This window comes from Rhinolophus sinicus, chromosome 1 (genome assembly GCF_057876585.1).
Source record: "Rhinolophus sinicus isolate RSI-liver-muscle chromosome 1, RSI-T2T, whole genome shotgun sequence".
Taxonomy (NCBI): domain Eukaryota; kingdom Metazoa; phylum Chordata; class Mammalia; order Chiroptera; family Rhinolophidae; genus Rhinolophus; species Rhinolophus sinicus.
Genome location: NC_142501.1, coordinates 204,247,636 through 204,273,139, shown reverse-complemented (window position 1 = coordinate 204,273,139; position 25,504 = coordinate 204,247,636). Strand labels below are relative to the sequence as shown.

The 25,504-nt window shown below is 37.8% G+C and overlaps 1 pseudogene; it reads right to left on the bottom strand.

The window, feature by feature from the left end:
* Positions 1 to 10,412: 10,412 nt before the first annotated feature.
* On the bottom strand, positions 10,413 to 11,017 carry LOC109454089 (proteasome subunit beta type-2 pseudogene; annotated as a pseudogene).
* Between the last annotated feature and the right edge of the window lie 14,487 nt (positions 11,018 to 25,504).

The following is a 25,504-nucleotide window of genomic DNA, read 5'->3' as shown; positions in this document are numbered from 1 at the left end:
ACAATCCAACATACTAGTAGGATTGTAAAATACCTATTCAGTTATGAATTTTCAACGTGTAGCAAAATAATGTACATTTCCTAATTTAATATTCTAACTGCTTTTGTATGAATTAGATATTTGTAATTATAAGGCATAACTACGTATTAGAGGCCTTAATTAATTATAAAATGATGCATAATGCTGAAAAGCCATTTTTGAGTGACTTTATTAGCTGCTTTAAAATTATTATACTTTACTATATTTCCTTTAGTTTTAGAACTGTAATGTAATTCACTAATCAGAGATCTAAAAATCAGATAAATTTGATCAACCAATTATTTAGGACATGAAACATAGCCCCTTTCCAGAAAATTTGTAATCAGCCATATAATCATTATGCTAAATTTTATGCAAACATTTTGGATTCATCCATGTTTATGAGTCAAAGATTTCTCAGCATTGTTTTTCTTATGGGAGTATGGACTCTTAAGGACACCATCATCTCAGATACACATGCTGATGCATTTAATTTCAATACTGCAGTTAAATATTATTAGAGATATCTAAAATAGGTGAATGATTTTTGTCTTCTTGATGCATTTCCAAATATCAATCATCAACATCTTTTTTTTGTACATTTGGTAGTGGACAAAAATAAAATTTCACAAGAGGGAATAAAAATTGAAGAAACAAAAATATAATGGTGATGTATTTCATTTCTTAAACTATAATGCATTTTCTATTCCAAGACTGTCCTTAGAGTACAAAAAAATGGGCATAGTACATGATCTAATACTGTCACTGGTCACAGGGGAGTGTCTCAGATTTTTGTTCTTTATATTCTTTGTTTAGTTAAACCATTGGATGTTTTTAAGACATTAATATTATACCCTGTTATCATCTTCATTTTCAATATCTTATAGTTGGACACAATTTTCACTGCATTAGGAATACTCAGGCCCTAAACTCAGGATAACCAATTATCAGGGTGAACATGTTTTCTTCTTTTTTAAACCATATCATACACCTTTGAGCTTGGCATCTGAATTTAATACCATTTATCATCTATTTTCTCTTACATCCAGGCAGATGATAATAGGACCTGATCTATCACTACTCTTTTTATATCCACTTGAAATCACTCTCCTGGCCTAATTCATTATTATCACTTTCATTTTCAGCCTTTTAATAAAATTTCAATGTATTATATGCTTATGATGGCAATTTTTCCCATTTAATCAAATTGTGTAGTTCAGTGTCAAAGTCAAATAAAAATGTCGTCTATAGCACTTAGACTACTACAGTTTAGAGAGAGTACAGATCATCTAGGTCAATCCTCTATTTTTGCAGATAGGGAAACTGAGGCCCAGAGAGGATGAGCAATTTATGTAGGTCACACAGCTTGTAAGCAGCAGTACCCAAACTAAAGATCAGATTTCCTGATTCCTAATCTTGACTCTTATTTTGCTATAATTAAGCCACCATTTGTCAAGCACTTACATACATTATTGATTTATTTAGCCTTTACCATAACTATATACAATAAGTACCATTACTATTATCCCCATATCACAGGGAAGGAATTAAGAAATTGGCTCAGAGAAGTTAATTTGTCCAATATCACTCAGCTAATTTTAGTGGTAGAACTGGAATTTGAATCTCCGTCTTTCCAAATTTAACCACTACTTTACATGGGGAAGCAGAAAATTAGGTGATAAAGCTGCCTTGTAAGGTATCAGAAATTGAGAAACTGGGACTTTTTCTGATTTTCAGGAGGAGCACTGATATTTGGGGGAAGATAGTGACAAAAACACATAAGCGTGGCCTCCTAGTATTTCATTTATCACTCAGCCAATGTGGGTTTTTGCTGTTTCCCATCTGACACTTACATGCTATTCTGCTGTCCTGGAACTTATTCAGTACTTCCCAACTGAATAATGATTACTCCTCTATGTGTGCTTAAAACACGTTATTTATACTTTTTCTCATGGGTCTTGTCATATCCTTCCATGTATTATAATTACTGTATTTGTGAGTATATGTTATTGTTCCACTTCTCCACCTTGTAGACTGTGAAGTCAGGCCTGGGTGTTCATTATTTCTAAAATCTTGCATTCTACTTTTAGTTGGTTCCAAAGATACTTTTGTTGAACTGATATGAAAAAGTAACAAGTTGTGATTTTAAAAAGAAAATATGAAAGATATAGGATTTCTTTCACCCCCACCCCTACCACCATGTTACTCATGAATCCAAATTTATTTTTCATCCTTGGTGTCAAGACAATGACAAAATAAGGTGGCATGTTTGCATTTTAAAGGAGTTATATTTCAAATCAAGAAATTAACGTCATTTGGCTTTTCTACATATTGAAACTCCTAATGTGAAATAAACCACAAGGTCTTATATAAATAAAGCATATCACTTTACTTACTAAAATGCCATAGGGAACAGAAATACGAACGATTCAATGAATTTGAAAATTGTTTTTCCATGCTGTTGACAATAGGTTGGGTTTGGTCTTTAGTTTCAACATACAGAAAATATTTATTCTGATATGCTAATAGTGCAAGTTGCCAATATTTTGTGGTAAATAAGCCTAACAATAAAGCTCTGAAGTGAAATCCAGTAAAGAAGGTTTATTAAAACAGTAAAATATGAGAGGGGCCCATATCCACCTAGAGAATAGAGGTGAAATAAAGACAGAAAAGAACGAAGCGGTTCAATTATACTATGATTTACCCTTATAAAGAAGAGACAGAAATTAAATATGAAGTTGGTAGAGCTTTAGTACTTCTTAACTTAGTGGTCAATATGTCAAAACTATGTAATATTTGAACATTTAAATTGCAATAATAAGATTTAAATTACAATTAATACTCACTTATGCAACAGTGGAAGGTAAAGAACAGTTTAATATTATCTTATTATAGGCTTTCAAATTTAATAGGCAAAATCACCTGATCTTATTCTTATATATTAAAGTTATTAAGCTCTAAACCAGAAACTTGAAAGTAAAAGAAATCTAAATATAAAACTCAGCAACTACTTTGAATGTCATGGTCTCCCCAGTTTCTCTGTTTCTCCATTGTTCCCAGGAAATGGAATTTTAAGGCAAAAGGTAGAGGTGAGAGGTAGGGCTGAAAGCCTAGGCATTTGTTCAAAGACTGTGTAAGAAGCTGTAAGCACCAACTCCTCCTTCTCTAGATTCCCTCTCCACCATATGCAGCCAGGCATTTTTATCCCAACTCCTGCAAGAGATCAGAAATTTATTTTTTGGAGAAATTGGACTGGTGAGATTATGTATTTGAGGATACCAAACATGGCTAAAATTTCAGATTGAAGACAGATTATTAAGTAAAATTTGCTAAATTTACCCCACCTTGCTCATAGAACATCTATAACCAGATTGATACCTTTTAGCAGGAATTTGGAATTCCTTCTCAAGAGAATCTTTTAGCAATTTACTGAGACAATTATTTGGGCTAGGGGAAATAGAATATTTTAATTGGTTAGGCCTGGGTCATATGACCAACTCTAGAATGAATCATGGGTCAGACTTATCCACATGGACTCAAAATCAGAGAGAGATGGTTTCTCAAAGAAACACCAGGGCACTATTATTAGAAAAGGGGAGTGTAGCTATCCAGACAGGGAAAAACAAATACCTATTTAACTGAAAAAAAATATCACCTACTTTACCCTGACCTCCTTTAGAGAGACGAATATTCTTCCAAATAAGCCTTTCAAAACAGAAAATAGCATTTGGGAATGCTTGCTACAGATAACTTTATATCTCCTTGTATCTCATCTCTAATCATTTTCACTTTCCTGGAGTGTAAGTTGTGGACCAGCTCAACGGAAATGTAAGATAAGACACAAATACAAGCCACATACGCTATTTTAAATTTTCCAATAGCTGCATTTAAAAAGTAAAAGTGAAATTAATTTTAAGAATGTATTTTATAATCCTATACATCTAAACATTATCATTTCAACGTATAATCAATATAAAAGTTATTATTGAGATATTTTACTTTCTTTTCTTCTGTACCATCTTTGAAATTCTAAGTGAATTTTACGCTTGCAGCACATTTCAGTTCAGACTAGCCACATTTCATAGTCACAAGCAAGTAGAGGCTACCATATTGGACAGAACACTTCTGGACTGTGAAAGCTTTTATATGCTCTTAAGTCATTTTTATTCTCTCCCTCCCCCACCCAATTTCCTCTCTTAAAAACCTTCTCTTTCCATTCTAGTCATCTGTATTCTTTCAATCAAATAGCACAATGCATCAAACAGGACAATGTTAATTTAGTCACAGTCTTATGATTTGGAAAAGGAAATAAAAAGAAGTGTTCACATATTTTTGATTTCAAGAATAAGAGCTGAAATAAAATGGCAACTCACACTGGTGCCATCATTCAGCATGAGTTAAAGCAATATGAAACAGATGATCACATCTTGATGACAATTATGGTACTACTTGGCAGGAAGAAGTGAAGAAAGAATTTGGCCTGGTAGCATTAAATAGCTGCCCAGATAGGTTCTATAAGGAATAGGGAGAGTGAGAGGAATCAAGTTACCCACATGCAGCTAATGAAATAGTTGCATCATGCTGTTGGGAGACTCTCAGTTGCTAAGTTAGAATGCCTGTTAGTGTATCTTTATTCTTCATAGAGGTCTGGTTTGCACATACTCACTTTTAAGAATAAATCTTCAGATGTGCTTTTTTGTACATTTAAAAAGCCGGCTCTTTTTCTATTATGAATCCTTTGCTCCAAGAGTTTATTTTGGCACCTTGAGGATTATGTAAAACTTATTGCCGAAGCAGCAGTTTCTTTTAAAGCATTGGTTTCCAAGCACTTTTTAAGAAAGAGAAAAAAATAAAAAGCTCTCCAAAATGTCACCTACTCTGGGATGGAGTTTTCATTATTGTTTTCAGTTCAAATAAAACTGTAATATACATAAAAATGTGACAATTTTATTTTGCAAATTTGGTATGATTAGAATTCACATACAGCTATGAAAATACTGTTCATTTTCACAGAAATATCTTAAACAACTTTCATTTATATAAACTAAGGAATTTAAATTTAAAATGTCAATATTTAAGTTATGTCCCATATTATAAAATAGATCTTTTAGCCAGAAAACAAAATCATACAAATAAAAATTCAGTAAACATTATGAGCACCTTATGTTTGTCAAGTGCTGTACTAAGTGCTGGGTTTTTGGTGCTAAGTCACAGTGTCTGCTCTGGTGACCATGGCAATGTGTCCCTAGCGTTTGTTGCATAGTATTTGTAGACCTTCCTTTTAGAAAGTCTACCTTGCTTTTTTCCTGAAGCTCATTCCCTTTCCTATTCTCAATTTATCTGCTTCCTGTGAATTGACTCCATCTCCTGACTACAGTCTTGAGCAGGTGACTCAGGACTGGCCAATTAGAACATTGAATTCTCCCCACATAGTGATTGGCCCAAGGATAGCACATTACCTTGTTAGGGCCAATGAGACACAATGAGATTTGGGAGAGACCATTGCTTTTTTCCTCTAGATGTGCTACAACCATCGCGCAACTGTACAGGGTTTGAGAACAAAGCCAACAGCAAAAACAGCTCACAAAAGAAGAGAGAAACCAGGTCCTATAATGAGCTCTGTCTAAAGCCAATAACCTTGGACTAAAGATGAGAAGAAGAGAGTAAGCCAAATGAAAGCAATGAATTGAGGGGAGGGAGGATGTTGGAGTTTAGAAGGAGAAAGAGCATTCTAGCCAGAAAATAGAAGTCTAAAGGCAGATACAGCATGATAAATGTTGAGTTTTGGGAGGACATAAAATGACAATGACAGAGGGTCAGAGAAAAGATTGAGAGTTAGGCAAGGGTCAGATCATGGAAAATCTTATACTCCTGTTAAGGAACATCATACAGGGAGGGGATAGCAGGGTCACAGAAATATTTTAAGCAGGGGAGTGACATGATCATATTTTTATTTGAGAAAGAACACTCTAGAGGTATGGCAGAATGAGTTGGAGGGTATTAGAGGCAGAGAAAACATTTGGAAAATTACCATAGTCCATTCTAGAGCTAATAAAGTTTGGAAATGAGGCGGAGATAGGGAGAAAGCAAAGGAGAAATGAAATATGTATTTATTTTATTAAATTTGAATTAAATTTTTTTAAATCAAAGTAATATGTACACATGATTTAAGAATAAACTAATGCCGAGTGTTTTTTTAATGAAAAAACAAGTGTGCCTCACCCTTCCTCAATTCCAGTCCTGTTCCCCAGCGCAAACTCCTTTTAACTTTCAGTCATGACTGCCATATTCAATGGTACTCTGTACAACTTGCACAACTGTATGTGGCAGCCCTAAATTAGCTCAATGCCTCTACATAACATGTGTTTATCACTATTTCCTGACTTCAGTTTTAGACATTATCAAACTATCCACTTCCCCGTCCTCCTATCTCTCAATATAAGTGATATCACTATTTTAACGTATGTTTTTAAATACATTTGTGATTGTTATGGATTGAGACATTTCCTCCCAAAATTCATACATTGAAGTCCTAAACACACACTACCTCAGAACATGACTGTATTTGGAAACAGGACCTTTAAAGAAGTGATTAAGGTAAAACGAGGCTGTTAGTTCAAGCCCTAATCCAATCTGACTGATGTCCTTATAAGAAGAGGAAATTTGAACACACAGAGAGAAACCAGAAATGTGTGCACAGAGAAAAGACCATGTGAGGACACAGCAAGAGGGTAGACATCTGCAAGCCAAGGAGAAAGCCTTCAGAATGAAATCAACTCTGCCGACACCTTTAGCTCAGACTTCTAACTTCCAGAAATATGAGAAAATAAACATCTGTGGTTTAAGCCACCCTGTCTGTAGTTTGTTATGACAGCCCCAGTCAACTAAACAGCCCCAGCCCCAGTGATTAAACTTTAAAAAAATATACTATAATTGTGTGTTCCGTCAACCATAGACAATATATTGGATTCCCCATTTCTCAAGATGAAAGTTTTTAGCACCTTGACCTTTCTATTTGCTCTTTCTTTCCTTTTCACTTTCCATCATCTGTATTTTTACGTCAAGTTTGATAACATTGGTAATCTATCTGGAACCATATTTAAATGTTTTATGTGTTATCTATAGTTTGGCCCTAAAAATTGATAACCAATAGAAGTTGTCTACATATTATGACTATGTTCACTTAATAGCCAAGTAGCTTACTTTTTATTTCCTAAGCTTTTCCTCTCCCTCTCTCCCTTTCTCCTTGCCTTCCTCCTCCTTCTCTCTCCCTCTCTCAACTTGACTTGTGTTTTCTGGGTTCAGGTAGGCTTGGTTCAGGTTGCAGGTCACGTTTATGTGTTTTCCGCGTGTCTCATCCTGGGATCCATGGCTACTTGGGGCTTGCTTTCATTATGAAGATGATGGAAGTGCACCGGGACAAGCAAGACAATATAAAACATTTAAAGCTTCTCCTTATATCATATTGGCGAACATTTCCATTGGTCAAATCAAGTCATCCATTCAAGTCCAAAGTCAATGGGATGGAATGTATATTTTTCTGATTATGAACCTTGGCAAGGGTTGTGGGGAGGTAAGGAAGAATTGGGAGCCCATCCGTCAATTCACCACAGGTACCAATGGCTATGGCTAACTGCCAAAGTTTCCCCTAGATTATTTGCTTAATTCCTTTAGAGAGGAATACTACATTTTTGTTTTCCCAGGCAAATATCTGGCTTTTGCTAAATGTCATATACAACAAGAAAAAAAGCCCATATATATAGAATAGGGTCTTACATAGTGCAAGCACTCAGTAAATATTTAAATGAATAAATAAATGAATGAGTGAATAAAAAAGAAACTAGTTTTTTGTTGTTGTTTTGTGTTTTGTTTTGTTTTGTTTTGTTTTTTCTTAAGTGCTTGGAAGGATCAGGAATTAAAAAGAAAAAATAAAATTATCTTTTTTTCTCCCAGAAAATTGAGTTTCAGAGTCATGCCTGAAAATGTATCTTATCTGCCCTGTATTCATTCTCATCTTAACTGAATTTTTTTCCAGTGAATATGTCTAATTTTCATTTTAAAACTACATAGAAGATTAATTTAAAATTATTTGCTTTACTAAAAAATACTACCATGCAGCATCATTTGCTTGAAAAATTTAAGATTTCATAGTATAACTTGTTTAGAATTTAAATGGAAAATATCATATCATCAAGGTTCTAAAAGACAAATCTTTTATCAACCTTCTGACTTTAACAGAAAGGAGATTGGCCTGAGATATATGTAAAAATTCAGCCACAAAGGTGACTTTCCAATCTTTGTAGGGCTATATCTATAGGTTTCAATTTAAGCTTGGATTTGCAATGAATTAGAAAGCACTGCACAAGGACCTTTCTTTTCTAAAAAAAATTGAAAACAATTATTACTAACTAGTAAATTTTGTTAAAAATAACTTATTTGATTAAGCTCTTTGGCAAAAATTAAAACAAAGACAAAAGCCCATTTGGGCCAACAACACGGATTTCATTCATGAAAGGAGGCCAAGTAAATGGCAGCTTTAATAACCTTGGATTGATTTCTTTCTGAGGCTCTCTTACTATAAAATCATGAATTTGGTAATTCAATAATCTCTGTAAAATTAACGAATTGCAAGTTATACTGCAGTAGTAGTTATCCACTCTAAAGAGCATGGTTTGGCTTCACCACCTCATTTACTTAAATACTTTGCTCTGATGATGGGAAACTATTATTGGAGGACCAATGAGATCTATATACACCTTGACCTGAATATAGCTTATTGTCTCTTTGGCTATCAGTATCTTTGTATTTCCACCAGTTATATTTTTCTCCCAAAATGCCTATGGTAGAGGCTTGGAAAGATCTACAGATGGGTGAAGAAAGTTTTTGTTGTCATGGAATGTCCCAGGTTTAGGAAGCTTCTGTACTTGAGTGTTTAAATCTCAGGAATAACCTTGCTATTCATTGATTGCCAAAGCACATTTGTGATAGCCATTAGTATCTAATCTCTGGATTTATTTTTAAAGGGTAATTCTATGGATTATGCACCAATAGAACTTTGCATAAAGTCAGATTTCTAAGCTTAAAAGCACAGTATGTTTTTTGTGCAAGCTCAGGTGCCAAATCAGCTATCACTGGTTTTGTAAAGAGGACCTCCTTAAATTCACCACAGCTTCTGCATTGGAGCAATAGACTTCTATCCAACTAGGGAGAAAAATGATGAAGCAGGGACAAAGGTGCCTGCTAAGTGGGTGGTAGGCAGGGTATTTATTTATTTATTGTTTTCTCTGTTTTATCAGCCTCACCTGACAAAGTGAGAAGATATTAGGCATATGTACTGGTTTCTTAGGGCTGCCGTAACAAAGTACCATAAGCTGGGTAGCTTAAAACAACATAAATGCATTATCTCACAGACCTGGAGGCCAGAAGTCAGAAATAAAAGCATTGGCAGGGACGTTTTTTCTCTGAAAACTGTAAGGAGAATGTCGTGCCGGAGACCATGCTCGCTGCACCATTTGTCGTGCGGGGAGGCCTGCAGGGTCTCTGCTCCCACTCCCCATACAAGAACGCAGGATATGGTGAGGCCAAAAAGGAACACCCACGGAGCCACAGGTAGGGGAGTCATACCACTGTATTCTCTCTGGCGGCACTATACTCTCACTGGAGGCTGGATCCACACTGTCCGCAAACCACCATCCGCGCTTGCCAGCCCAGCCGCCATCTTCTTGCTAGCCCCCATTCTTCTTCTCTCCTCTCCTTCTCCTCCTAGCGTAGCCACAGCAGTTATATTGTGGCCAATGGCTCACTGGTTACAGCTGACGGCCAACTAGCCACAGCTGATGGCCATGCAATCACAGTTGGCCATTTACTACCTGAGCCAGCACCTGTTCACGTGAGGCCGAGAGCCTGGAAACTACTTTCTGGGGCTCTGCCACCACAAGAATTCTTCTTACTAGCTTCTGATGGTTGGCTGGCTCCTTTCCTTTCCTTTCCTTTCCTTTCCTTTCCTTTCCTTTCCTTTCCTTTCCTTTCCTTTCCTTTCCTTTCCTTTCCTTTCCTTTCCTTTCCTTTCCTTTCCTTTCCTTTCCTTTCCTTTCCTTTCCTTTCCTTTCCTTTCCTTTCCTTTCCTTTCCTTTCCTTTCCTTTCCTTTCCTTTCCTTTCCTTTCCTTTCCTTTCCTTTCCTTTCCTTTCCTTTCCTTTCCTTTCCTTTCCTTTCCTTTCCTTTCCTTTCCTTTCCTTTCCTTTCCTTTCCTTTCCTTTCCTTCCTCTCTCATATCCATATTCAGCTTTATTCTGAATTAACGATCTATGAAGAGTGCGCGTCAAAAGAGTACGAAAAAAATAAAGGAGTCCTTCCAAAAAAAGTTCCCTGGGAGGTGGGAGCGAGAGCACGACATTAGGAGCCCTGTTTAGAGAAAAAAATGTTGTGCAAGTCACGATTGCCATTTTTGTCAATGATTGAAACACTGAATGTTGGCAGAATTGGGATGAGCATTTCTGGAGTTCCTCTGACATTTAATAAGAAGCTCCACTGCCCTCTCACGTGGAATAGTTGGTGGGTAGTATTGGTCCAGAATTCTGAGGGTCAGGAAGGCACCACAGCTGTGGGCTGCAAAAGGAGCCTTGGCCGAGTCTGCCAGGCAGTCCATGTAGTAGGGAGCCGGACCCTCATGCTCATCGTAGCCAGTCTGGAGGAGGTGGACCTGATATGGGGTCTGACTTCGAAGATAGTCGGCCAGGGTTCTGCGCGTGAAATTAGCTGCTACTGTGGGAGACAGTTCATAACCATTCCACATCTTATAAAGTTGCGCATTTTTCTGAATATATTCTGTAAACTATACAGTGTCTCCAGCCTTTCCAACACATAGGAGCAAGATTTTCTTCACTCATCTTAAACATCTTGTCATGAGTATCCTTCATTTGGACGATATTGCCAGCAGCCACCTGGTCGGAGGTGACAAGCACATAGTTAGGGTCCTGGATGCTGATGAGGGACTCCATGATAACCGGAAGCCAGCAGGCGGTCGGGTTGACAGGGCACGGGACTCGCCAGCTTCTTGGCCTCACCAGTTTGTACATCTCACAATAACACTATAACTTGCTCACAGTTACTCAGTTGATAAGTGACAGTCAGAATTAGAACCAAGGAAATCTAATTCCTGAACCTATCTTAACCTCAACCATGTATTAACTCCAGGAAAATATGTTCAAGGAACAAGTTGTTTCTATAAGACAATGAAGCCAATTATTTTACATTTAGTGAGTATTCATTCAGTGAGTATTCTTCAAATCCCCCCTTTTAAAAGTTATACATCTTTGAAAGAGTTTTGGCTGTTAAATTTTTTTTTTTTTTTTTTAAGGATTAAGATATGTCATCAAATGGAAGATCATGACCAAAGCTTGGAAAGTAATTCTGGAGTAATTATTTCAAAAATGTCTTGCACAATGAGGGATAATTAGAATGGGGTTTAGTTTTTTCTTAGTCAGAGCTTCTTTATTTGCAAGTAACAGAAACCCACGCAAAATAGCTTAACATAAGGGGTGATTTATTTGAAGTAAACAAGGATGACTTGGGGAAATTCAAATACAAAAAGTAGAACTATGTTTTGTAAATCTAAAAGCAGGATTTGAAATGTGATCAAAATACACATCTCTCTCTTCTCCCCCTGGAGCCACAAAGTCAATTACAGTTTGTATATCTGCATTATTATTTCTCATTTTCCATCCCTTTTAAGTTTTCCAGCTTTTCTGTGTACATGGTAATAGTGAAGAGACAAGAAGATAGCTGATCAAAAAATGGAGTCCCAGTTCTTAGAATACAAGCTCTGCCCACCCAGGTAACTGATGTGTGCTCCGTATCTCAGGTTCTCAATTACAAATTCCCAGTATAGAGAGCTCAGTAGTCCACCTTGTCTTAGGGTTAACCCTGGTCTAATTGAGTGTGGTTTGGCATCAGAGTTGCCTTTCAAGGTGACAACCTCGGGAGAAATGGTCACTCATTTAAAATGATAAGTTCCTGAGTATCTGCTTTAGGAAGCCAGTGTAATTTCTTAATAATCACCTCATCTTTATACTTTGTGGAATTTTGACAGAGAGTTAATGTGCAAACAATTCATAGCTGACCATGAGAGGGTAGGATAAATTAAGTATATGAGGATGAAGTCTTACAAAATCATAGCAGTAGATGCAGATTCATTATTCTGTAACATTGAAAACAGGAGAATTTTTATTATGGCCTTCCGAATAAGAGAGTTCAGAAAGGTAACCAATAAGATTTCCAAATTGATCAATGTGTTTTCCATTTTACCAGCAATAATTACTTAGAGGAGGAGGAGAAATGCAATTCATAATAACAATAAGAAATGGACATAACAGTAATGTTAACAAGAGAGTGTAATATCTGGAAAACTACAAAACTTTGTTGAGAGATAATAAAAAGGAGACAGATAACCAGAGAGGTGTACCATGTTCATGGATGGGATAACTGCCACACATACACATTTGGGAGGCATGCACAAGTGAGTACATAACCAAGATGGGCCAAATATAGTACTTCATTTCCCTTCTTAGAGTGGCTGTTTCAAAAGTTGAGTGCTCAAAACAAACTGGGGCTTTCAGAAACCATCTTGGAATTTTTTAAAATTAAAGCCAAGAGAGATAGTCCATTGGCACTTAGGTCTTAGAGCTTCAAGAATAAGTAAGTCTGGGACTTCTGGCAGCCATATGTCCTACCATTTGGGGAAAATCCATCTGTGGTAGCAGAGAATGAAGCCCAGAGAGACAAGCAGTGATGAGACTTAAGGTCAGCAGTGTTCTGGAGGCATCAGGTCCCTGGTTCCAGTTTGGAGCTCTCCAGAGCTACTTTACTCTTTCTTTTATTATTATTATTATTATTATTAATCATTCTGTGATTTCTTCAATTTCCCTCCCATGAATACTCATGTCTTTTTTTTTTCTCAATATTTTGTAACATTTATTGAATATCTGACATATACAGGACAAATCTCCTTATGCTCATAGACCTTACATTCATTCTAATGGGTGGTGACAGATTATAAGCAAATAAATAAACAAGGAAATACTAGATAGAGATAAGGGCTATAATGAATAGTAAAAGATATGATAGAACATAAAGTGATGAGAGGACTACTTTAGTTTGGAATGCCTAGAAGATCCTCTGATGAGAAAATATTTAAGCTGAGACTAAAATATTAATTTACTTGTGTATTAAACAGATATTTTGACTATTTGTCAGACCCTGTTTAATATGATTTACCAATATTAACAGTTAGTTGTGTTGTATTTCTTTCATCAGCAATGAAAAGAGTTCAGATTAATACAAATATCAATTGTTCCCCAATTCAGTTCCAATCAAACTTCCAGTTTTGTATAGTTTAATTTCTAGAATCTGTGAAATAGATAATTACAATAAAAATTCAGAAAGAATTACTATTTTACTTTACTTTTTTTAATTATGGGGGAACATTAAACATCAGAACAATAAAAAATCTGGAAAAGAACAAGTGATGGAGAGAAACTTGCCACATACCAGGCCTGACAATTAAGTTTGCGAACTTGTTGCAACGATGTTGCCAACCTTTTTTTATATCAGAGGGATTATTCATTATGAATTTGTACCAACTGGACAAACAAACTATCAAGTTTACTATTTGGAAGTGCTGAAAAGGATGCCTGAAAAAGGATGCCTTTCTATAACCTGAAAAAGTTAGACGAAAACAACCTGAACTTTTCGCCAACAACTTATGGCTCTTGCATCATGACAATGCACCAGCTCACCCGGCACTGTCTGTGAGTGAGTTTTTAGCCAGTAAATGAATATCTGTATTGTAACACCCTCCCTCCTCACCTGATCTGGCCCCAGTGACTTCTTTCTTTACCCAAAGATTAAGGAAATATTGAAAGGAAGATATTTTGGGTAATACGATGACAGCTCTGATGGCCGTTCCAGAAAAAGAGTTCCAAAATTGCTTTGAAAGGTGGACTTCTGTCGGTGCATAGCTTCCCAAGGGGAGTACTTCGAAGGTCACTGTAGTGATACTCAGCCATGAGGTATTGTGGAGACAGAGCCAGGAGTACAGTTTCCAGCCTCTTGGCCTCACATAGAAAGGTGCTGGCTCAGGTAGTAAATGGCCATCAACTGTGATTGCATGGCCATCAGCTGTGGCTAGTTGGCCGTCAGCTGTAACCAGTGAGCCATTGGCCACTAATATAACTGCCGAGGCTACGCTGGCAGCAAATGGGGGCTAGCAAGAAGATGGTGGCTGGCAAGCGCAGATTGCAGTTAGCATGGCAGAGTGCAGGTTGCAGATTGCAGAGAAGTGGACAGCAGGTTGCAGACAGTGTGGCTCCTGCTTCCTGTGTCTCCAACCTAGCTCCAGTGAGACCACAGTGGTATGACTTCCCTACCTATGGCTCCGTGGGTGTTCCTTTTGGGCCTAGCCACATCCTGCGTTCTTATGTGGGGAGCGGGAGTAGAGACCCTGCAGGCTGCCATGCAGGACACCTGTGTTCTTGTGCAGGGAGCAGGAGCAGAGACCCCGCATGACACCCTGCACAACAAATGGCGCAGCGAGCAGGATACAGTGCCGGCCAAAGTTCCCCGAAGGGCGGTGGAGCAGTTTGTGCATATGAACACTCAGTCTCAGGAAGACCAGGAGGAGCAGCTGCCAGAGAGCTGGAACCCCGTGGAGGGGTGGGAAGATGTGGACGGTTCCCCAACCAGCATAGGCTGGAGAAAGCAAAGGTCGTTGCGGCCCTGTGGGCTGGGAAGTGCTTGCTGAGGCAGCCCGGATGCAGGACTTATAGTCTCAGGAGGAAACACTTGCTGAGTCCTCCATGGGAGATGCAGGTGAGGTCAAGGTCGTCCCTCACCCCCAGGACAGCCCTGGCGAATGACTATGGACTATGACGAATTGCCTTCCATCCCTAATTTAATGGACCGGTTGACTGTTTGGGAACATACCACCATGTAGTGGAACTGGCGGATGTTTGCTTTTGTGTCTTGACCAGCTGCCATCGAGAATATGTAAGCACCTTGACTGTGAGTCGCTGTTGTTCCAGCAAAGTACCCTGAGAGGCCCAGAGAGAGTGGCAGTGCCCTGAGAGCCCTGGCTGAGTCCAGGAAGCCTGGCTGTGCCCAGAGTGAGTGGCAGTGCCCCGAGAAACCCTGGCTGTGCCCAGAGAACCTGGCTGTGTCCAGGATATTGCATTCATCTCCAGGCTCCTCGCACAGGGCACCTTTCGGAAGACGCTTGTCGCGTAGATTGTGAGGCGAGACCATGAAGGGATGGAGTGTGGGGACAGAGCCAGTAGTACAGTTTCCAGCCTCTTGGCCTCACATAGAAAGGTGCTGGCTCAGGTAGTAAATGGCCATCAACTGTGATTGCATGGCCATCAGCTGTGGCTAGTTGGCCGTCAGCTGTAACCAGTGAGCCATTGGCCACTAATATAACTGCAGAGGCTACGCTAGCAGCAAATGGGGGCTAGCAAGAAGATGGTGTCTGGCAAGTGTGGATTGCTGTTAGCACGGCGGAGTGCGGGTTGCAGATTGCAGAGAAGTGGACAGCAGGTTGCAGACAGTGTGGCTCCTGCTTCCTGTGTCTCCAACCCAGCTGCCAGCAAGACTATAATGGTATGACTCCCCTACCTATGGCTCCGTGGGTGTTCCTTTTTGGCCTCATCATGTCCTGCGTTCTTATGTGGGGAGTGGGAGCAGAGACCCCGCAGGCCGCCCCGCACGACAGGTATGTAGCACTTTTCTTAGGATGAGTTCGTGAACTTAAGTGACAGACCTCGTAAGATATTAAAATACATTATAAATATTATAATTAAAAATTACTGCATGGAAATGCTACCAAGAATCGATCAGCTGATTATCAGCTGAAAGTATAAATAGCGTAGAAATAAGATCTTGATCTGTATACAAAAATAGACAAAGTGAGTAAGGTGACGCAAAAAAATAAGTAGCAATGGAAGGAATTATTAAATAAATGAAGCTTGATAATTAATTACAGTAGTAAGTGGAATTCTAAGATGACTCCGAAGATTTCTGGCTCCTGGTGGGGACGCACATTCTCCCCGTTATTCAGTCAAGCACTAATCGAGGTTCTGCTGTGAAGGGATGTTGCAGATGTAATTAAGGCCCCAAATCAGTTGACCTTAAAATAGGGAGATGATCCAGGTGGGCCTGACTTAATCAGAGGAATATGCTTAAAAGGGATAAGCTCTTTCTGGAAGGAGATTTGAAGTGTGGGAGAGAGTCTACCTGAGGGAGAGTCTCCTTTGCGGACTTTGAAGATATGGGCAGCACCTGGGAGGTAAGAGAAGCCCCTGCCTCCACTAGCTGACAGTCAATGTGGACCTCAGTTCTATAACCACAAGGAACTAAATTCGGCCAGCAATCTGAAGGAGTTTGGAAGTTGATTTTTCCCGAGAGCCTTCTGAAAGAAAGGCTGCTCAGCCAACACCTTGATTTTAGCTCTGTGTGATCCTGAGCAAAGAACTCAGTTACATGATGGTTGGACATCTGACCTACAGGACTATGAGCTAATGAATGGATGTTATTTTAGGCTGCTATTTTAGGCTGTGGTAATGTGTTATGCAGCAATAGAAAACTGATATATTAACTTTTGGAAAAAAGTTAACCTGTTCAGTCTTTGTGTTACATCTGGTCAATATTTGTATTCTAGGAAAAAGCATGTAATGGTCATGGATATGCTATTGGGAGTTGGAGGTCAGGTCATCTTGATTAGCAGTCCCAGATGCAACAAAGGAGAGGTAATCATCTAAAAGAAAATTGGGGCACTGTCACTAAAAGAGCAAGTGTGCACAACAAATGTGTAAGGGAAGAACCTAGAGAGAGGGATCCATTGAGAAAATTATTTCAAAAGTGCCATATGGGGTGATCAGATATTGGAGTAAGGTGAAGGGGATACTATGAGGAAAGTTTTATAGTACCCCAAAATGAATTGATGATGGGGCGGGGATACACATAGTGATTTGAGGGTGATGAAAAAAGCAATGTGGTCAAGCAGGGATGCTGGTTTTATAGGGAAGTGTGGAAACATATGTTGTTTTTGGCTACCTAGCTCCCAAATACTCTTCACATTTTGGAAGAGTCCCAAAATAAGAAGGGAGCTAGCAGTGTGTGCATGGGAGGAGACAATCTCTCTCTCTCTCTCTCTCTCTCAGCTTCTACATACAGTAGCTAAAGCGAAGGTGTGCCACCTAAGCTGGGCACATCGGATGCTCCGGTCTGCATCTTTGGTTCTTGCAGGAGTGATGGAGGCAGGTAGTGTATGGTCATAGGTTCCTTTTTTGTGACAGAGTTGTGAGTCCAACAGCATGAGAGTATTTGGTGATGATGACCCAGGGGCGGCATCCCCAGCTGCCTGGGTCTGTGGTGGGATGTGGCTGTGTCTTGGCTCCCTTTGGTTTCTGCCTATTTTCTGAGGCTGGGTCTCTGGCCCTCCCCTCAATCCTGTGAGCTAGTCCACATAGACTTCCAATCAATTCATTTTTTACTTAAGTTGAGAGTTTGTTCCTCTTGTTTGGAAAGATGGATGATGATGTACAGAGGCCACAGTGGGGTTGACAGTGACTGGCATTTTAGTCATGACGAGTGAAAGTAAATAGCATAACAGTCACATAGAAATGTCCAGAGTCAGCTGATACGTGCAAGGAGTGCATGCAAGGAGTCAGTGGTGAAGGTAGATTTGGTTGTTATCCACCTAGATGTGATTAAGGCAGTTATGACAGTGGGTGAGTTTGCTGGGGAGAGAGAGTAGGAAGAGAGAAAAGAATGCCAAGGGCTAATCTTTGGGTATCCCACAGTGAGAAAATAGAAGAAAGAAATGAATATGAGCAATCACAGAGGGGGGTGGAAGGACACTACAGTTCAAACATTAGAGATTTGGGAAGGAGAAAAGAAGTTCAAGGAGAAGTTGAAGGGTCAAATGGGTTGTGAAGTGTTCAAAGGGAATGAGATGAAGTATAATTCATTCAACTTGTCACTGATAACATTTAAAATTTTTAACTATCAAAGCAAAATATAACCTACATGGTGCTTAACATTCATCTGAATGCCTATTATATAGCAGGCCCTGTGATAAGCACTATTAAGTATACTATTGTATGAGAAATAGATAATATTATCTGCCCTACGTATATAAGGAAACTGAAACTTAGTGAAATGAAGTCATATGCTTGTGTTCCCACGGCCAACAAGTTGCAGATCTGAGGTAGAAACAGGTTTGTAGGATCCCAGAGGTCATATGCTTAACCGCTCACTGTAGTTAACAAGCATGGCAAGGTGAGCCCTGTATTTGAATAGACACCACAAAGCTGAGTTTGTCAGTCCTGTTAAGCCTCTCGATATAACACACCAATTTCTCATTCCCTTTTCTGTTGATTTGTTTGCACCTTGCACCATTTTATAGTTTCATGCTATTGAATCTTTGCCACTTACAAATGCAGTCAGGTATGACTGAGTTTTAAAAATAGACTGATTATGTATGGAATCGTTGGACTTGAATGATTCTTAGTACCAGAAAGTTTATCCAACTTTTGTAAAACATGGAAACCTCTCTTCTCATAATTTGGTTGTTTTGATTTAAACAAACTTGTACACTATTTTCAACAGTTTCCATAAAATATACCAGAAAATCGATAAAAATCACGTACGTAATGATTTACATGGACGTATGTATGTTTACGTGTATGCAAAATACATTCTTATTGTTAATATAACATTTTGATTTTAAACCTACAAAAAAGACAAACGTTCAGAAGTTATTGTTTCTCTTGTTCTTCCCCTCTTCCTCCCTTCCATTCTAGCATAATAATTAGTTCTGGATCTAATATTAGACCACTTGGTTTGACTCGTGGCTGACTCGCTTATTAGGTGTTTGATGCTGGGCAAGATATTCAACAATTCTGAGCCTCCGTTTTCTCACTTGGAGAGATTATAATGGTACTTACTTTATTGAGTTCCTGTGAAGACTTAAAAAAGATATGTAGGGTAGAGATACGAATAGTGCCTAACACAGAGTCTTCATTCAATGTTGATTATCGTTGTTTCGGGTTGCCTCAATCTCAGCGTATGGACAGGAAAACTTGTTGGCTAGTCTTGCTAGGTAATTTGTTTAGAACCTTCAAATGTCTGCAACCATCTCTTTCTCATCAGCTGCCTTTTCCTCTCCATCTTTCCACTTTTCCTCATAATAAGATTTAAAAGTATTCTTGTGTGGCCACCTTGACTAACCTTATGCATATGACCATTTCATTCGCTCAGGTGTTTTCTCAGCTCCTCAGTCAATTGTTTCTCACCGTTGTATCAATTTACAGTTCCTTTGTACATCAAGTTTTATGTGTTTTCTACTTACTTTTCCCGCTCCTGTTTTTTGTTGTTATGATGTGATGGAAAAATAACTGGACTAGTGTTGTGAGACTTAAATTATGACTCTTAATCTGATACTAACTAGCTGTGTTGCTTTGGACAAATCCTTTATGCTGTCTGCGTCTCAGTTTTAAATTCCATGAAATAGGGGATTGGGATAAAAGTAAAAGCTAATATTGAGTGATTTTTGTAAGCCCGACACTTTTCCATTAGTTTTACAGTAACCTATAAAGTAAACTCTGTATTTATGCGCATTTTACAATGTGGCAACTGAGGCTCAGACTGCTAACTAATGTGCTTCAGCTGAGCCAGGTCTATTTAACATTTGAGTTTGTACTTTTATATTTACAATGCTCCAAAAAGGTAATGAACTTCTTGGAATCTAGACTAATATATTTTTTGTTTGTTTGTTTGTGTATTTAAAAAATATATAATTCTTATACAAATCAGGACCAATAGCCTTGATTACCTATCCATTCACTTGAAAACTAAAAGTATTTATTTTAGGTCTGCTTTGAGGAACTAAAGCCCACCAAACGTTGGGTAAGTTTAGAAAAACCTGATTTATGCAAAAGAGCATTATCAACATTTTTAAAAGAATGCAGCTCATTTTTTAAACATTTGGTTTCAAAAAGCTTTTACAAATATAAAAGTTAGACTTTTGAATTCAAAATTCTTTGGGGATTTTTAGTTCTTTCTATGCTTGCAGAACTAGGTCACTGAGTAATGTTCAAGATCTTTTTTTTTTTTTTTTTTGGTTCTTAACCTTTAAGAAATTATGTTGACATTGTGATAAAGAGTTATATTTTTATCTCAAAAATATGATAAAGATGGTAAATTGATATTTACACAGCCTGAGAAAAATAGACCATTAGAGAACCCAGAGCTAGACTGTATCCTACAATCAAGCTGGTTAATTTTCCCATAATGTCAGGAAACTGAACAAAATTTAAAAGATTGTAAGGTCTCTACTTCCTTCTCGAATACCTCTCTCTGGTGGGAATTACCTCGACCACTGAATAAGAAGTTTGATTACCTCCAGGGCTGGTCAAGATTCTAGAAAATTCAAACAAAGTATTTGCTAACCTTTAGAGCAAAATGGGTTTTCTTTTGCTTGATTTACTGTGCCCATCAAAACCCATTACTTGAAAAAAAGAATTCTGCTTTCAGAGACATATGGGTAACTCTGGGTGGGTGAAGCAAAGCTGAATTTTAAATTGTGTTTTAAATTGTGGTTCACAGGGTACTTAGTATTAAAAACGTGTTTACTTTTTTGATCAACAAATATTTGTTAAGCACCTTCCATGGACCAGACACTGTACTAGCTTTGGGGGCACAGTAGAGGCATCATTCCTGCCCTCAGGGAACTAAGGGCTTGTGAAAATCTCTTGTCAATCTGCAGGCAAATGTAAGGTATGCAGTCCTCTTACTTTTTTTTTGACCGTGAGAATCTTTTCTTTCTCTCTCTCCTTCCTTCTTTCCTTCCTCCTTCTCCTTCTCCTTCTCCTTCTTTGTGGTGGAGCATCTCTAGAGACTATTTTTCTGAGCAACATGCTTTGGGAAAATGTAGGACCACAGTTACTAACAGATTCCCTGGATACTACTTTTCTCACTATTTCCCCTAAGAATTCCGGATGCTATAGAGAGCAAGGTCAGGGTGAGCAAGCAACAAGGTGGGTCCAACTGATGACTTTACACACCAGTGTTCCCTGAGTGCACCAGCCATGGTGAGATCAGCACTGGGAATGTAGAGGTAAGATGGGAAACAAGTACTTTGAAGTAATGAAGCTTTTCAATGGTTTAATATCAACAGGAATGCTGATGGATAACACTTACATTTGGAAGATTTCAAAACATCGATTATCAATCTGAATTCTAATCGGAGCCATTCTGGGGGTACAATATCTTCTTTCCTGCCTGGGGGTGGGGAGATGCCACCAGGAGACTCATTTGTGCTTATAGATTTTAAGAGTTCTGGTTATCTTTTCTTTGTGGAGAAGAACAAAGGAGGCAAAGGTTTTAGATGGTGAGAGCAGTGTTGGTGGAGTGGAAGAACGTGAGTCAGAAATGCAACTTGGGGAGATGAAGTTATTTCCAACCTAAGACCAGGTGTATAGATTAACTTAAATCTTACAAGTAAGTGTAGACTTGCTGCCCATAGAACCCTGAACACTGCTTTACAAAATGAGTCACTAATTTGTGGTAATGGGAATGGGACGGTATCAGGAAAGGACAAGACTTTCTATGTTAGACCTGGATTTGAAACTATGTTGCTCCATTTTCTATTGGAAACTAAGTTGCTTCACTTTCTATTGGTTGCCTGTGACTTATAATTGTTATGCCCTCAACTATGTGCAAAGGCCCTGAGAAGGTTACAAAGATGGAACTAACGGGAACTTTGTCCTCAAAGAGCTTATGATTTGAATGGGAGATAAGGCTTGCACTTTTACCCATAATACAAGATAGAAAATGAATAAGGATCAGAGAGTGTTATGAAGTGCTTTGTAACCCTATGTCTTCAGTTTAAATTTCATTCATTTGAAATAATGAGAACCTGTCATTACTATCTGAAGACAGTATCACAGTGAACTCATTTCTTAAGAAAACATATTTTGTTGCCAAACTCAAAATCACATATATTTCCACTTTGGCTGTATTTCTAGCAAGTGTTGCTTTATTTGCTAAAATTAGGCATTAATTAAACAGTTAATGCCATTTCTACTGATAAATATTTTTAATAACTTACATAATGCTTTCTAACCTTCAACCTGCCTTCACATCTGTTTTTTCGTTTGTTCCTTGTAACTATTGGATGTGGTAAGAAAGGTATTAGCACTTCTATTTTACCCATGAGGAAACCGAGGCACAAAATCATTGGGTGATTTAGCCAAGTTCAACAAATGAGGTAGAGTTGAAAATAAAACCACAGTTTCGTTGGTTCCAATTCCTGTGTTCTTTCTTACAGATTGTGGTTTCCCAGGTTTTGGGTTTCAAAATCTTAGAAAGGCTACAAATTTATCACAGGAGATTAGCATATCCAAACAAACACTAAAAATTAGCTGTAGACTAAAGAAATACATTCTCACATATATATTCACTATTATTTTTCCATGCAGTTAAGATGTTATTGTGACAAACATAGTGTAATCTCATTTAAGAATGTCAATAACTCATAATTTTATGGTCATTATGCATTTTCTTTAACCATCAATATGGAATGTCTATGATTATTATTATCATTATTTTTTTAACTTGGAAAAGGAATCCTGCCTACACTTCCAGAAGAAAATGTATCAACTATTTTAAATAAAGTACAAATCAATCAATTGAAAACAACACTGCAGAGAAAGCTTCTTCCTTCTCTCTCTCTCTCTCTTTCTCTCTCTCTGTCTGTCTGTCTCTCTTTCTCTCTCCCTTCATCCCTTCCTTCTCTTTCCTTTCCAAAGGCCTGGAATTCTCATACTGACACAGATGACCAAATTTTTTTTTTTGACTAAGCTGTTGATGAGGCAGGATACAAAAGTCTGTTTCTACTTTTATTTTGCAACGGCTCTTATGACATATTAAATGTTTATAATCAGGTGATCCAGAAAACAAAAAAAATTATTTTATAATTTTATATCAGATTAAACAAATAACTGGTTCTGCTACTGTTACATGAAATGTAAAGTCTTTTCACTTAACTCCTCAGTAAAAAGAAGCAGACTTTAATTGGGATTTTAAAAAATGTGTGTTATCTTGGGCCAGAAAAAAAACAATGGCAGGCCACGGGAAAGAAAACCACACAGGAGGATAGTGAAATAGGAAACAGAATCCTATCAGCCCCCTCTTCCCACCCCCGCCCCACATGTCCCTCACGGCTAGGATGCTTTTGGAGATGAAAAGAAGTGTTATTAAGAATTATGCTGGTATATACTGGACAGTCTCTCCCTAGCAAACTTGGAATCATGGTCTTCTTGCTTATCACAACAGACACAAGCAATTAGGAATTGGCTTCTGTAAGGTATATTTTAAAACGGTTGAAAATTTTAGAATTCCTTTTCCACTCTCTCATTCTTGAACTTTGACTCCCTTAATAGCAAAATGGTATGCAAGCTTAGTTGCTTTATTGTTCAAAGATGGTAAGAAAAGAAATGCCTTCAAAATATGTTAGAGCAATATTCCCATTAATCCCATATTTAGCTCTTTTATAAGTCTTAGTACTACAGATAAGTTGTTGAGAAAAGCAATTCTTGCCAAAGATGCAAATAAAGGAGAATAATTGCAATACTAGGATATTTTTACTTAAAAATGTGTTCTGTTTCTTAAGGAAGTAAAAAAGAAATTTAATTAAATATTTTGTAAGAATTAATATGAATATAAAATCTGAAAGCATTTAATATTTTTTTCCCAGTTTTTCTTTATTGAGCTTACCATGCCTTGTACTCTGCTTTGTGTTTAGTGAATTTCATTTGTTTGTGCATTATCACTGTTACTGGCTAATTTATAAAAAAACGATGAAAATGGTTGACTATTCTTAAGATTAAGAAACAGATCAGATTTTCCTCTTTTAAAGTGGAAGATGTGCTGAGACTTCTACAGAAATCACAAAAGCATCCAAGAAAATAATTTATAATGGTTCTTAAATAAAGAAACACAATGTGCTTCAATACTCAGAAAAGATAGCTGATGTAATTATATAAATACTCCTTACCATCTTTTTAGAAATTTAAGGGAGCCAGAACTGGTAGATTGTTATTTAGTACCTTTTTGATATTGAAAGAAGAAAGAAAGCAGCTGGTAAAGTTTAAAGAATATACCTAGCTGGATTCCCCCCCCCCCCGGGCTTTTAAATGGTTTGAATTTTCATATTTATGCAAAATTATGTATGTGAAAAAAATTTGTGCTCTACTTGTGAGCAAAAACGCTTCAGTTGATTCTTAATATTTATGGTGGTCATTTCTATCAAGTCACCATGAACACTGAACTCATGAATGCTGAAGCTCTGCTCCTAGGGAAAATGCAGGATTAAGGTCCTGTGGAAACTCTGATCACAACATTTCCAGCAACTGATCAATACATAACCTTGCTTGTAATGTGTGTTTCTATTTAAATACACCTTATTTAATGTATATTATTGATTCCTTAACATTAAACTCATGGCCAACAGCCCTGTAACTCATGCCTGAATGAAACTTATCTAACACATGTGTTTTCTCCGGAAGACACACCACGGACTTCTTGTGCTTGGGACACTAGACAGCACTACAGCACTGTTTGGGGATCATATTAAACAGCAACATCACCCTCTTCCCAAGAAAAAGGGCACACAAATGAGAAAAATGTGGTACTAGATAGATCATGAAGCTGACACATGTTTACAGCATGAAAGCTGAAAGAAGAAGGCCGCGTGTCTTTTTGTTTGACCTCAGGGGGAATGTGCACATAGTGTGACTCAGATTTTTCCAGTCTGCGCATGCCTGCAGATGACCATGGAAGCCCCGTGACTAAGGATTTGGGGGTTACAAATAAATTGTAGTGAGGAGGCAAATTTTAAATACAGAATCCATGAATAATGAGAATGGACTGTATTCTATCTGTACCATATCTACTGGTAACTACAACGTTACCTGGCATATAGTAGGAGCTCAATACATACATGTTAAATAAATGGAAATAGTGTCCCTTAATTTTTAAATGGATCCTAACTGTATTGTCTTATTCTGTTTTATGCTCTTGAGAAGGTTGTGGTATACTAAGTTTGTAACGCCTGTTTGGTTAAACTCACAATATTTTCCCCTTGGAACTTGGAAGATATTGCTCCCTTGTCTGTAGCATCCAAAACTGATGACAATTCTGATGCCAATCTAAATCTCAGTCCTTTATAATGTATCTGTTAGTTCCCTCCCTTTACCCTCCCATTACCCAAATTGGAAGCTTTTAGGATTTTTTCTTTTCCTTGGAATACTGAAAATTCATATGTACATATTTAGACCCTTTGAATTGGAACACTTATATCTTTCTTTAGTTCTGGGAAGTTTTCTTTTATTTCATTGGTTATGTCTTCTTTATTTTCTCTGCTATTATTTACA